The sequence below is a fragment of the Tachypleus tridentatus genome, chromosome 7, assembly GCF_004210375.1.
Source record: "Tachypleus tridentatus isolate NWPU-2018 chromosome 7, ASM421037v1, whole genome shotgun sequence".
In the NCBI taxonomy this organism is placed as follows: domain Eukaryota; kingdom Metazoa; phylum Arthropoda; class Merostomata; order Xiphosura; family Limulidae; genus Tachypleus; species Tachypleus tridentatus.
Genome location: NC_134831.1, coordinates 73167829 through 73179989, shown reverse-complemented (window position 1 = coordinate 73179989; position 12161 = coordinate 73167829). Strand labels below are relative to the sequence as shown.

At 32.1% G+C, this 12161-nt stretch overlaps 1 long non-coding RNA gene across 1 annotated transcript; it reads left to right on the top strand.

The window, feature by feature from the left end:
* The first annotated feature begins 2740 nt into the window (after positions 1-2740).
* LOC143255968 (uncharacterized) lies at positions 2741-8736 on the top strand. The gene is made up of 4 exons (XR_013030944.1): positions 2741-2996; positions 3076-3221; positions 6999-7107; positions 7943-8736. It is a non-coding gene; the product is annotated as an uncharacterized LOC143255968 (long non-coding RNA).
* The last annotated feature ends 3425 nt before the right edge of the window (positions 8737-12161 follow it).

Here is a 12161-nt window from a genome sequence, read left to right as displayed (position 1 = left end):
TAAGACGTTTCAAATCTGTCACGAGTTGGTGTTCAGTGTACTTTCTGTCACAATCAACCAATATAATAATCCAAAGAACTGTCTCTCCTGGACAGCTTTGATTGATCCCCATAGTATCTTGTAGACTGTCACGTATTTAATTTAAATCACCTATCTTACATGGTTGAAAGAGAATACAAGCAGAGCTAGCGTGCGAGAAAATGTATCAGGTATATAATTTTTTTTATTTCACATACACTGTGTCGTGTACAAACTTTCTTGAATTATATGTGTGACCCTCGATGTGCCTCTGACGAAATTTAACTAGAGCAGGTAGTTTTTAATACATAGACAAATTATGTTTTCTTTTTAAACTTCCCATGTTACAGTTGCTCAAGTTCTACCGAAATACTACCTTTCTAGGGAACAGATTGTGATAAGGCTCAGCATGGCAAGGTGGTTACGGCGCTTGAATCGCAATTTGAGGGTCGCGGGTTCGAATCTCCCGCACTCCAAATATGCTTGCTCTTTCAGCCGTGGGGGCATTATAATGTTTGGTCAATGCAACTGTTCGTTGGTGAAAGACTAGCTCAAGAGCTAACGATTGGGGTGATGACTAGCCGCCTTTCCTCTAATATTTTATTGCTAAATTAGAGACTGTTAGCGCAGATAGCGGTCGTGTAGCTTTACGCGAAATTTAAACTATATCCATAGTACCTTTACATTTTCTGTTATTCTGGTGACAAATTCAACTGTAAACTACTAAGTGATTAATTATTTTGGCATTTCTGCTTTTGTATTTGTTTGTTTGCTTTATGAATTTCGCATCCAGTGCTGTCCAGGTTGAAAACACCAAATAACATTTGGATGAACAAAGAAAAACATCATAGATGTAATTAGAAAGGTAACTAACCAGCAGCGGCATGTTATTTACTAGAGTTTATAATGTAACTCTTATAATGAGTAGCGAAATGATTTAAGGGTTAGAAAAAAATGATACATTTTTTATGTAAAATATTTTTATTGATTTACACTTCTCTAGGGTAAGCCGTTGACAACTATTTGCAATTATAAAAATCATCTGTTGGAATATATAACGTGCAATATCTTGTAGATTGAACAAAAAATAAAGTAATACGTTTTATTTTTATTAATAAGTCACGAAAAGATATATTAACCGTTCGCTTTTTTTTTTATAATTTTCGCACTGAAGTGAGAATATTGGTAAAATGGCCGTTTAGTGTAAAAATTATATGTACACTGTAACGTATACTGGAGCACCCCTTTCTTAGTACGTACACAAAGGGTGATGTTATACCAACTAATCAAACCAAATAATTGGTTAACTTACCATCTGCTGCTGCACCTTTTAATTACTTAAAATTGTCCGCCATGATAATTCTGATTTTTCGTTCCAAAGTTAAATAAGAAACTAATGGCCAAACTACAACAAAACAGATAAAACTGTTCTCAATATCTTAAATTTCTATTTATACATTAATAAACAATGATATAGTTCAATTCAACTGATGTGTGTTTATAAAATTCCAATGTTTTTTGTCCAATATTGATGTAGTTTAAAGGGTTTCGTAAATGTTCACAACAGAAAATAATGTATGAACTCTCAAAAATATTTATAAAAACCTCAAAGTATTTAAGTTTATTTTGCTAGTGGATAAATATTAAAACAGTTTACTTTGTCTAGATGAATAACTGCACTTTTGATAAATTTGAGCAAAATGAAAGAAAACTGTAGATGTAAAAAATATTTTCGTAGTTGGTTTAACTTTTCATAACTACTGCTAGACGTTTATATCTTCGATAAGCTCTTATTGTTGTAAATATTATTTGATTAGTTAGATGAACTAAGTGGCTGATAAGTTGGCTCGGATTCCAGGATAACCATTGCAGGTCATTCATCCAAAACAACGGAAAAGGATGCGTTGCTATAGAAACCAGGATGACATCTGCGAACCAATAATTTTACCTAATGACATAATGAAAAGGTGGAGGTTCTGTTTCCTCGACCGACCACTCATTTAACCATTTCATTTTTTATGCCCTCTTCTTCCCCTACAAAAAAGTCCTTTTCATAGTAGAATTAGTTCCATTTAGAAGTATGAAGGCGTATTCTTACAAATACGGTTCTAGAATCGATTAACACAAACTTGGAGTTGTGGTTATTACAAGTTGTTTTAAAGAACGTTTAACTTTGTTGACGTGATACCCTGATGATGACGTGGGGTTCTTTAAAACTTGGTTACTTTACTATGTTACTGGGCAATTATTACTGAAGAAAACTACGACGTTTGTTACATTTGTGTGTATATCTTAAAAAATGATAAAAAATATTGATGTGGTAAATATCATGACATTTTTATGTGCAAATTGTATTCACAGAAGTTTGACATCGCATTGTAAATTAAAGAAAAAGTCTCTTATTATTATTATATTATTTTGTTTTTTTTTTGGCTTGACATGTTTTACTGGGAAGAGTTAAAGCAATTTACGTATGAAAATAAAAAGCCTTGTATAATCCCAACTCTATTTTTTAAAAATACACTGACATTGGCGTGATCAAATCGATTACAGTTGAATGCTATCAACAAAATAATAACAATATCCCTTTTTTCGTTTAGTGTTACTTTACGTTTAATTTCTTTTATAGTTTTTTGGTCATTTATATTTTGAATTTGGATGACCTTAAAAATACATTAATAAAAAACAGAAGCAACAGAGCAAAAAATACATATTAGTTTCATTGAAATATTATAAAGACATGTTTCGTATCTAAAATGTAAAAGAAAAGGAAGAAAAAAGTTTTTGAAGGTTTGGATAAATATAAATAAACATTCACTTCTGAAAGCGATTCTTCAGTGTTACGGTAAACTAATACAGAATTTTACTTATAGTTCGTGAAAGACAGTTTGCATTATGCCTGACGTGGTCAGGTCTTATCGAGGTGCATGTTATGGTTCATTGCCCAAAAAATTTAGGTCCGAATGCTAGAGCTGTAGGTAATATGCATGTTCTCAAAAAAGATCAAAATTTAAACTCGTATCAACACAACTATTATTAATAATTTCATATATATAGTTTCGTTTTCTAGGTTTGAGAAAGTTATTGGACTACAACTGCCTGTTGAGTGAAGAAGGTGACGTTTCGGCTTCTGTAGTGAGACCTTTTTTTCACCTGAAGTAGTTGATGCATGGCTTTATGAAGATTGTGAAGAAATATTTTAGGTTAATCTTCATTTTGTTTGTTTTTATATATTCTAGATACGTAGGTTTGACACATTCAAAGCTGTGAATGGATCATTTGTTTGACTTTTACAATTTTACAAAAAAACAAGTCCGAGTATCTTACATAATTAGTATTTAAGGATGTAATATTTTAATAATTAGAAAGGGTATAGCTGAGAAAACATGCGTTTCTTAACCTGATATGTTTGAGTATACTGACATTTCTTGTAAAAGCTATACTATATTTAGTAAATGCTATTTAAGGAAAGTACTGTATATATGTGGCCTGCTAGTTTTTTTACCTTTAAGTAAAATATGAAAAAATATAAAAGTATGAAGGTTTATTATTTTACATACAGGATTTTAATGATATAACTGTTACAAATTTTTGAGGTAATCTACACTTTTTGCAGCAAATGGGATATCAATATGCCTTAAATATTTGAAAAATGTGTTTCCTTTTTCAGAAAAGACTGTTTTTTATGTGCAATATCTTTCATCTCAACTTTTAATGGTAAATATTTCATCCTGGAGAAATGCCACCATATTAAACTAATTTAGATAATTATGTGTTACACAGAGAACAAATTGTCAAAGAACTACTTTGTAAGTGACTCTACTTGTTGCATAAAATGCAAGAATTGCTACTTGAATATAAAATTGATAACTTGTAAATGTATGTGTATAGGAAATGCATTTGATATTTATATTGTTCTGAAAAATAGCCTGTTTTCCAGTCTTTTTATTTATGAATGAAATATTGATTAAAAATTTATAATATGTGAAACTAAATGTGTTGGATGTAGCTTAAGTTCTTTTTATTTATTATCTAATATTATTTAGAATTATTTGTCACCAAGGCATTTTCAAAATAATTTTTATTTTGATATTCTGTAATTTGAAAGAAAAAATTATTATTTTGAGTTTAAAATTAAGAGAAAATGTGATTTTGACCTTGTGACATTTCTTTCAAAGGATTAATAGTAGATAAGTGTATTATTTTATCACAAGTTACAATTTCCTAATTGTATTTTCAGCAATGACAGTGACCATGTAAGACTACTTGTATTAGCTAATGAAAAGAAATCAGATTTAGTTCTGTGACTTTTAAGTAATTCTCTGTCACTTTTCTAACCCTTATTGATTTTGAGTTTTATTTCTTTCAGTTACCACTCCCCTGTGTACTATAATTCATATATTGAAACTTGTGTGGCCAACATAAACAGATAAATTGTATTTTGTAAGGTTTGAAACTAATGTTTTCTTTAAAAGCATTTCTTGGAATATTTCTTTTTATAATTATGTTGTTAAAACAAGCTTTTTAGTGTGTACCACAAAAAACAAACAAACATAAAAACATTTATCACTTCATGTTCCTGTACTGTCTTGATTAACCTTACCTAGTTCTAATCTCTTTAAGTAAAAAACTTTGCTTGGAAGCCGATATCAATAAGTAGGTAGCTGTATTGTTCTAATGATAGGATAGATGCAGTGCTCAACTGTTTCTAGCCAGGAGGAGTCTGTAGCTGGCAGCCATTGTTCCCTCCTTAATAATACACCTGACGACCAGTTCCAGTGGATCTGTGCCAACCTCTCCACTACAGTCTAAAACATTATTCTCTCCCAGGGGAGAAAAATGATACACATCTTTAATAGGCAGGAGCCACTCAGAAGCAATGGAGCCAAGTTTCCTATGATTTTAATTTTGCAACCAGACAGATAGTTTCATGGAGAACTGTTGTGTAAATGTATGGCAGCCATGATGGTTCGAGCTAGGGGTCTACGTGCTAATAGTTTTAGTGGCGGCAGACTGGTGCCGCCATCCTGGCGTGGTTGGGAATTGTAATTTGGTACGCTTGGTTGCTATTGGCCAGTGGTTTCAAAGATAACACATGCTCTCTAACTCACGCTGTATAGGGGTGGTGTAATTTTCAAAGAATCTAGCCTCGCCTTGAATGTGCCTTTTCCCCTGTTGTCGGCACAGCACTGCAGATGGGAATTAGAGGGCTGAAATAGAGTAAACTGGTCTGCACTTATTCTATCTCTCTTATTTAATAACTGGATACCCTATCAATAAGTCCATGATAGGAAAAAAACTTCCTGTAATATGAGTAAGGTTCTTCTAAATTAGACCTCAAATTATTGGAGCTGATATCCACATTAACCACATTTCAGAACTTAATTGTTGGTTTCCACATCATTTTATCATTAAAAGTGTCTTACATTTATAAACTCGTATTTCATTGTTCAAGTGCTCTTGTCTGAAACCTTCTCTGAAATATATGTGGTAGAGTTGTCAGTTTTAACCAACGATCAACATGGTTAAAGGACTTGACAGATTTCATTATCAGATCATGTTAACAGTGAAGTCCAAGCCTTGTTTTTCGTATTGAACTTCTTAACTGAATAAGAAATTGTTAGTGATACGATATTCAAGTTCGCATTTGTTTATAAAAGGTATTATTTTATCACATTAAATTTGTTTTTCTGTTGAGCGATGAACTCATTTCTGAAAGGTGCTGGGGAAGGTGGAGAAAAGCTTGAATGGAGATTCTTAGTATTAAAATCATCCTAAAGTTAGAAAATGTATTTTCAAATTACACTAAAGAAAGTTGTAACTGGAGACAATTTTTAATTGCATTATACTCTCAAGGAAATGTTATGAAATTGAAATAAAAAATGTTTAATTTTCTTACTCTATGAATTCACGTTACCTGTTTTATGTATTTTTATGCATTTCAAATGTTTCAATATATTCATTATGTGTAGATGTGTAGGATAGTTGTTAAACTGATTGAATGTACACTAACATACTTTTGACAGTTGGTACTTCTCAAAATTTGTATATAAATATCTTCAGAGAATCATAATTCATTAAAAATATTCTCGATACTTGGTTGTATTTACAAGATATGTCTAGAAATGTGCAACATTTTTATTCAATATGACACATGAAATTCTGAATTTATTTTAAGAGTGAGTAATCTCATTTTTCAGTTATGGACTTTCTTTAATTCTTGAGAGGATTACACACACAAAATTGTTTAAATAGTGGTATTCTCTATATAAAATAAAGCTTTTGTTATTGGTATTCTAGTATACAGTATGTGAGAATGTATTTTATTTTTTTTTTATTTCTGGAGGTTACAAAACAAGCTTACTATTGATTGAGATGTGAAATACAGCATGTAAATTTTATGTGCTTGACTTACTTGAAATAAAGTTTTCTAACAGTGAAAGTAGAACTGATGCACATAATTCTAAACAGTGAGCAATTTTCTTCTGTATTTGAATCAGCTTATTTATAAAGCTGTTACTTAAAAAGTACATGCTTTAGTGTCACCATTCAGTTGGGTTTAGCTTATCTAATATTTTAAATGCTTTGCTTACAGCATAACACTTCTTCAACAGATTTGCTATTTTAAATCAGTATGTGGTTTAGAATTATTCATGTGGATATCGGATGGCACACTATTATTTTTAAGACACAATAGAATCAGTGTGGTTTATTGCACCTTCAGATTTTCAAAGTTTTACTTTGGTAATTCCCCTGAACTCCCTGTTTTAATCATCTTACCTCACATATGTTTTGTGTCTGTCTATTTGAATAATTAGCAACAACTACAAAAAGAATTCTTTAATGTAAGATTGTGGCTACACCCCTCTTTAGATATGTATCTGTGTACTAATGTTTGTTAAAACCTATTCTTATGTTTTGAACTGGTATAAATGAAGGTGGGACATTTTTGTATGATAAAGTTTCTAATTCTCTTTCAGGAGGTGCAACACTTTTTTATATGGAGCTTCAAGACTCAAATAAAGACATAAAGTAGATACTTTGAGAACTATAATTTACTGTTATGATTTTCGAGTCAGAATTGATCAGGTGTGTTTCTTTTAACCTCTTTAATGTCAGCATATTATTAATGCACCTTTGAGTTGATTATATTTGTTTTTGTTATTTTTGCAAATCATACATTACAGTAATTTTAAAAGAAAACTTTGAGAGGTACAGCATTTGGTTCAGTGGTAAAATTCAATAGTTTTTCACGTTCATTCTTAGTTCACCATATCCGTTTACCTGCGTACTTACACAGCTGTAGAGCTGATCTACCTGCGTACTTACACAGCTGTAGAGCTGATCTACACAAGTACTTGCTTTCAGAAATTACAATCATTACTCATCGTAGCTGAATTACTGTTTGTGCGTGCGTGATCTCATTGCTAACAAAATTTAGTCCCCTTCTTTCAAAGAACCACGCAAATAATAGGGGAGTGAGACTCCCCATTCAGGTGAGTACCTCTCCTGTTAGCAGATTTGATGGATAGCAAAAGGACTTTTCTAGCTGACTAAACTTTCAGTGATTGCAACTCTATCTGTCTCAGCCACACCCACTAGTGGAACTGGTAATTTAACTGGAAAAGATTTTCTTGATAGCACACAAACCTTGTGACTCGGTGAAATGTTATCACACCAGAACATACCAACTTTCCTGGTTGCATTAAGAGTTGTTAACATGTTATGTAGCTTGTTTAAATATCAGGTTTAGCCACATAAGGATTTCACGTGAGAAATAAGATAATTTCTTAACCGAGTGCCATATAATAATATTAAGGTTTATAATGCTACTGATTTTATTGTCAACAGAATCTTGATACAGGTATTAAGGGTTATACATATAATTTTTGTTTACAACCATTTTATTTATCTTGTTTCGCAGGTGATTTGGATCTAAGACATGACTATTATTGGTGAATGATTTGACAGCAGTCAGTGCTTCTTAAATTTTGATTTGTAGCAGTTACTTGAAGTGCTATCAGTTTTCTGTGTTTGGACTAGTAACCATGCAACAACTTAAAGTAATAAACAGATAAAATTTGATTCAATCTTAAAAGTAAGATACTTATTTTTTAAGGTGGGATTACAAAGACTTTAACGATCACTGTTAAAACATTCCGCACTTTGAGTAATTTTATTTGTTAGATTTATCTATATGTTTTTTCACTGAGACTGAGTGAAAAGCATTATTGTACACTATATTAAGGTACAGTTAATAAATATATAACCAAAACACCAAGACAAGAGTCTACAGCCAACCAACCCATAGGTGTGATTTTTCAACATTTTATTAAGCTAAAACCTGTAGTTACCCTATTTTGTAAGTTGAATTGTTTGTAATTTTCTTGGTACTTCTGTGTAATGGAGAAGATTTATGTTTCATTCCATTGAAACAAACCTTTCACATTCTCTACAACTAGAGGGCAGATACATTACTAAACCTGTTTTTATGAAATATACTTTCCATATATATATATATATTCATATTCAGAAGTGTTATGTAAGGGGTAAGGTGTTTCCAATTTTATGAAGGGAAAAGTCCAACATTACAAAATATTATTTTTACTTGCAGTTCCCTTATATTAAATGACATTTGGTACAAAGATATCTTGCAACAACCCCCACAGGATAAAACAGATGTACTTTGGGAATTATCCTTTTGAAAGAAAAATAAAATTAAGGGTTTTTTTTTCTCAGCTTGTTCTTTCTTTATGGTTTGAACAATCCAGACGTGACTTGGAACAGAGTGAAGCATTATACAAGATGTAATTCTACAGATGTGAACAACAGAGCAAAGCATTATACAAGATGTAATTCTACAGATGTGAACAACAGAGCAAAGCATTATACAAGATGTAATTCTACAGATGTGAACAACAGAGCAAAGCATTATACAAGATGTAATTCTACAGACGTGAACAACAGAGCAAAGCATTATACAAGATGTAATTCTACAGACGTGAACAACAGAGCAAAGCATTATACAAGATGTAATTCTACAGACATCAACAACAGAGTGAAGCATTATACAAGATGTAATTCTACAGATGTGAACAACAGAGCAAAGCATTATACAAGATGTAATTCTACAGATGTGAACAACAGAGCAAAGCATTATACAAGATGTAATTCCACAGATGTGAACAACAGAGCAAAGCATTATATAAGATGTAATTCTACAGATGTGAACAACAGAGCGAAGCATTATACAAGATGTAATTCTACAGATGTGAACAACAGAGCAAAGCATTATACAAGATGTAATTCTACAGATGTGAACAACAGAGCAAAGCATTATACAAGATGTAATTCTACAGATGTGAACAACAGAGCAAAGCATTATACAAGATGTAATTTTACAGACGTGAACAACAGAGCAAAGCATTATACAAGATGTAATTCTACAGATGTGAACAACAGAGCAAAGCATTATACAAGATGTAATTCTACAGACGTGAACAACAGAGCAAAGCATTATACAAGATGTAATTCTACAGATGTGAACAACAGAGCAAAGCATTATACAAGATGTAATTCTACAGACGTGAACAACAGAGCAAAGCATTATACAAGATGTAATTCTACAGATGTGAACAACAGAGCAAAGCATTATACAAGATGTAATTCTACAGACATCAACAACAGAGCGAAGCATTATACAAGATGTAATTCTACAGATGTCAACAGTAAAAACATTTCCCAGAATTAAGGTTTTTGCTATGCTTTTCTTCTGTTCTCATCAATTTATATGAGAATTTGCACAAAATACCTTAGAACATAGATTAAAGGAGACATTTGGGATTTATACCATTCATTTGCATTTATAAGGATGAAAGGCTATAAAAATTGAAATGTAATATAGAGCTCTGAACCTAGACACATTGTCAGCAAATGTAAATGTTACAAATGGTTATTAAGAGTGATTTGATTTACGTAATGCATGAAATAATAGTTACCAGTCAAAGAAGTCTGATTTGTCCAAAAATTACATGTAAAGCTTTGTCATTGTTCATGTTTATTTGTTCAGAAACTGACTGTTCTACCTATTAAAAATTCATTGTTTAGTATGCTCCCATCTTTCTCACAAAAAGTCTTAAAAACTGTGTTAAATGTAAAGTGTGTATGTACAGTCACCTTTCTCTGCCTTGTAATATGTATCCTGGGGGGTATTACCAAGTAAGGGTGATGTGGGAGACTTGTTGAATTCAGTTCTGAATGATGGCTTTTGGACTTAAGTTCTTAAGTTTAAAATAACTGAAGTTTAGCTGTTATGAAGTTACTTTGTTTGGACTGATGGGAAGGTAAGTGTAGAGTGTTTAGTTCAGATAGAACAAAAGTTGAGGTATTAATAACTTTAGTTTAGAATAGTGAAACATAATACTGAGTTTCATACATATCTGTTATCTTAAGATGGTGCTTTTCAATAGCTAAGTTCATAGAATTATGAAATGCATATTGCAAAGAAAAAATTATATGTTACTGAGAAATACTTTAGTTAAATCAACTAGAATATCTGATATCTTGCTGTCAGCAGACTCCTTAGTTTAATGTTGAGGCTTAGTTTCTAGAAGGTTATACATTTGATGCTAGAAACATATTCTCTAGTCCTCAAAAATAAAGCAGCTAAGGTGTAGGAACAAAATGTTTTTAGTTCAGCCAGTATACTTGTGATTTATCATTAAAACCTAACTCAAATACACGAGACAGGATATCAGTCCAAATAGTTGTTTTCTTTAAAGTAAAATTAGCGTATACTTCTTACGCTGGTAGTTCTTCTCAGCACAGAATATAAGTTGAGGAAAGCTTCCTCATTCTTAATGCAATATTTTGAGTTACGGATTAATAAAAATCTGTCTAGGATTGGTTAGGGAAGCTATTCAATGTTACCTTTCCTTAATATAAAGTTGAATATCTTTGCCAGTTAGCAATATTGGTTTTAAAAGCTTACATAGGTGATCGCCCCATAGAATCTCTGAAATTAAGTGGCATTAATAGGATATAACTGAAACGTGTCATGGTTAAATACAATTTAGTTTTTTTGTATTGAACTTAAATAGTTTAAAGAAATGCAAGTGGGATGTTGATTTCAATACATATAATGGTATAAAAAAAGGCTTAGCTGTAACCTTGAAGGTTTATATAACTAAAATTCGGGATTCAATTCCTGCGATGGACGCAGCACAAATATCCCACTGTGTAGCTTTGTGTTTAGTAAAAACTATCAGTTGAAAGGTTAAAGCTGTATTATACGACATATTTGCAATTAAGAGTATTAATGAAATTTATAGGGGTTTCGCTAAGAGCAGGCAACGAATTTTACATTCTAACTTCAGTTTAGCCATTAGATAGTTTTCACTAACTGCTGATTGGCTAATCACTGGTACGTCACATTCTTGTAATGCGTTATTTTCCTGCTTTAACACTTTTTAAGCGTAAATCATGGTATAAAAAAAAAAAATTGAAATTTTGCTGCATAATTAATTGATTTATGAATATATTTATAGTACTAAATATTTAATACGGCATTGTGTCATACTAATATATGTCAGTAAATATTTAGTGAAGGTGTGGCGATACAGCGAAACGAGCGTCATATCGTGAAACCTTGATACAGTCGTATCGATACTTGGTCCGTTATGGTACGATTTATGCATCTGCGAAATTTGACAAGCTTTCAGCAAACTTTTAAGTACAGAAAAAAGTCAAAGTTTTTAATAAAGTGTTTTTACTAAAAAATAGTGATTTAATAAAGGAAAACGAGTATTGAGTTTTCATTTCTTTTATCAAAAACATTAATTTTTTTTTATTTTACATCTCGGCTGTCATTTAGTGGATCAAACCTTAGAATTTAAATAGAAAAGGCCCGGCATGGCCAAGCGCGTAAGGCGGGCGACTCGTAATCCGAGGGTCGCGGGTTCGAGCCCGCGTCGCGTTAAACATGCTCGCCCTCCCAGCCGAGGGGGTGTATAATGTGACGGTCAATCCCACTATTCGTTGGTAAAGAAGCCCAAGAGTTGGCGGTGGGTGGTGATGACTAGCTGCCTTCCCTCTAGTCTTACACTGCTAAATTAGGGACGGCTAGCACAGATAGCCCTCGAGTA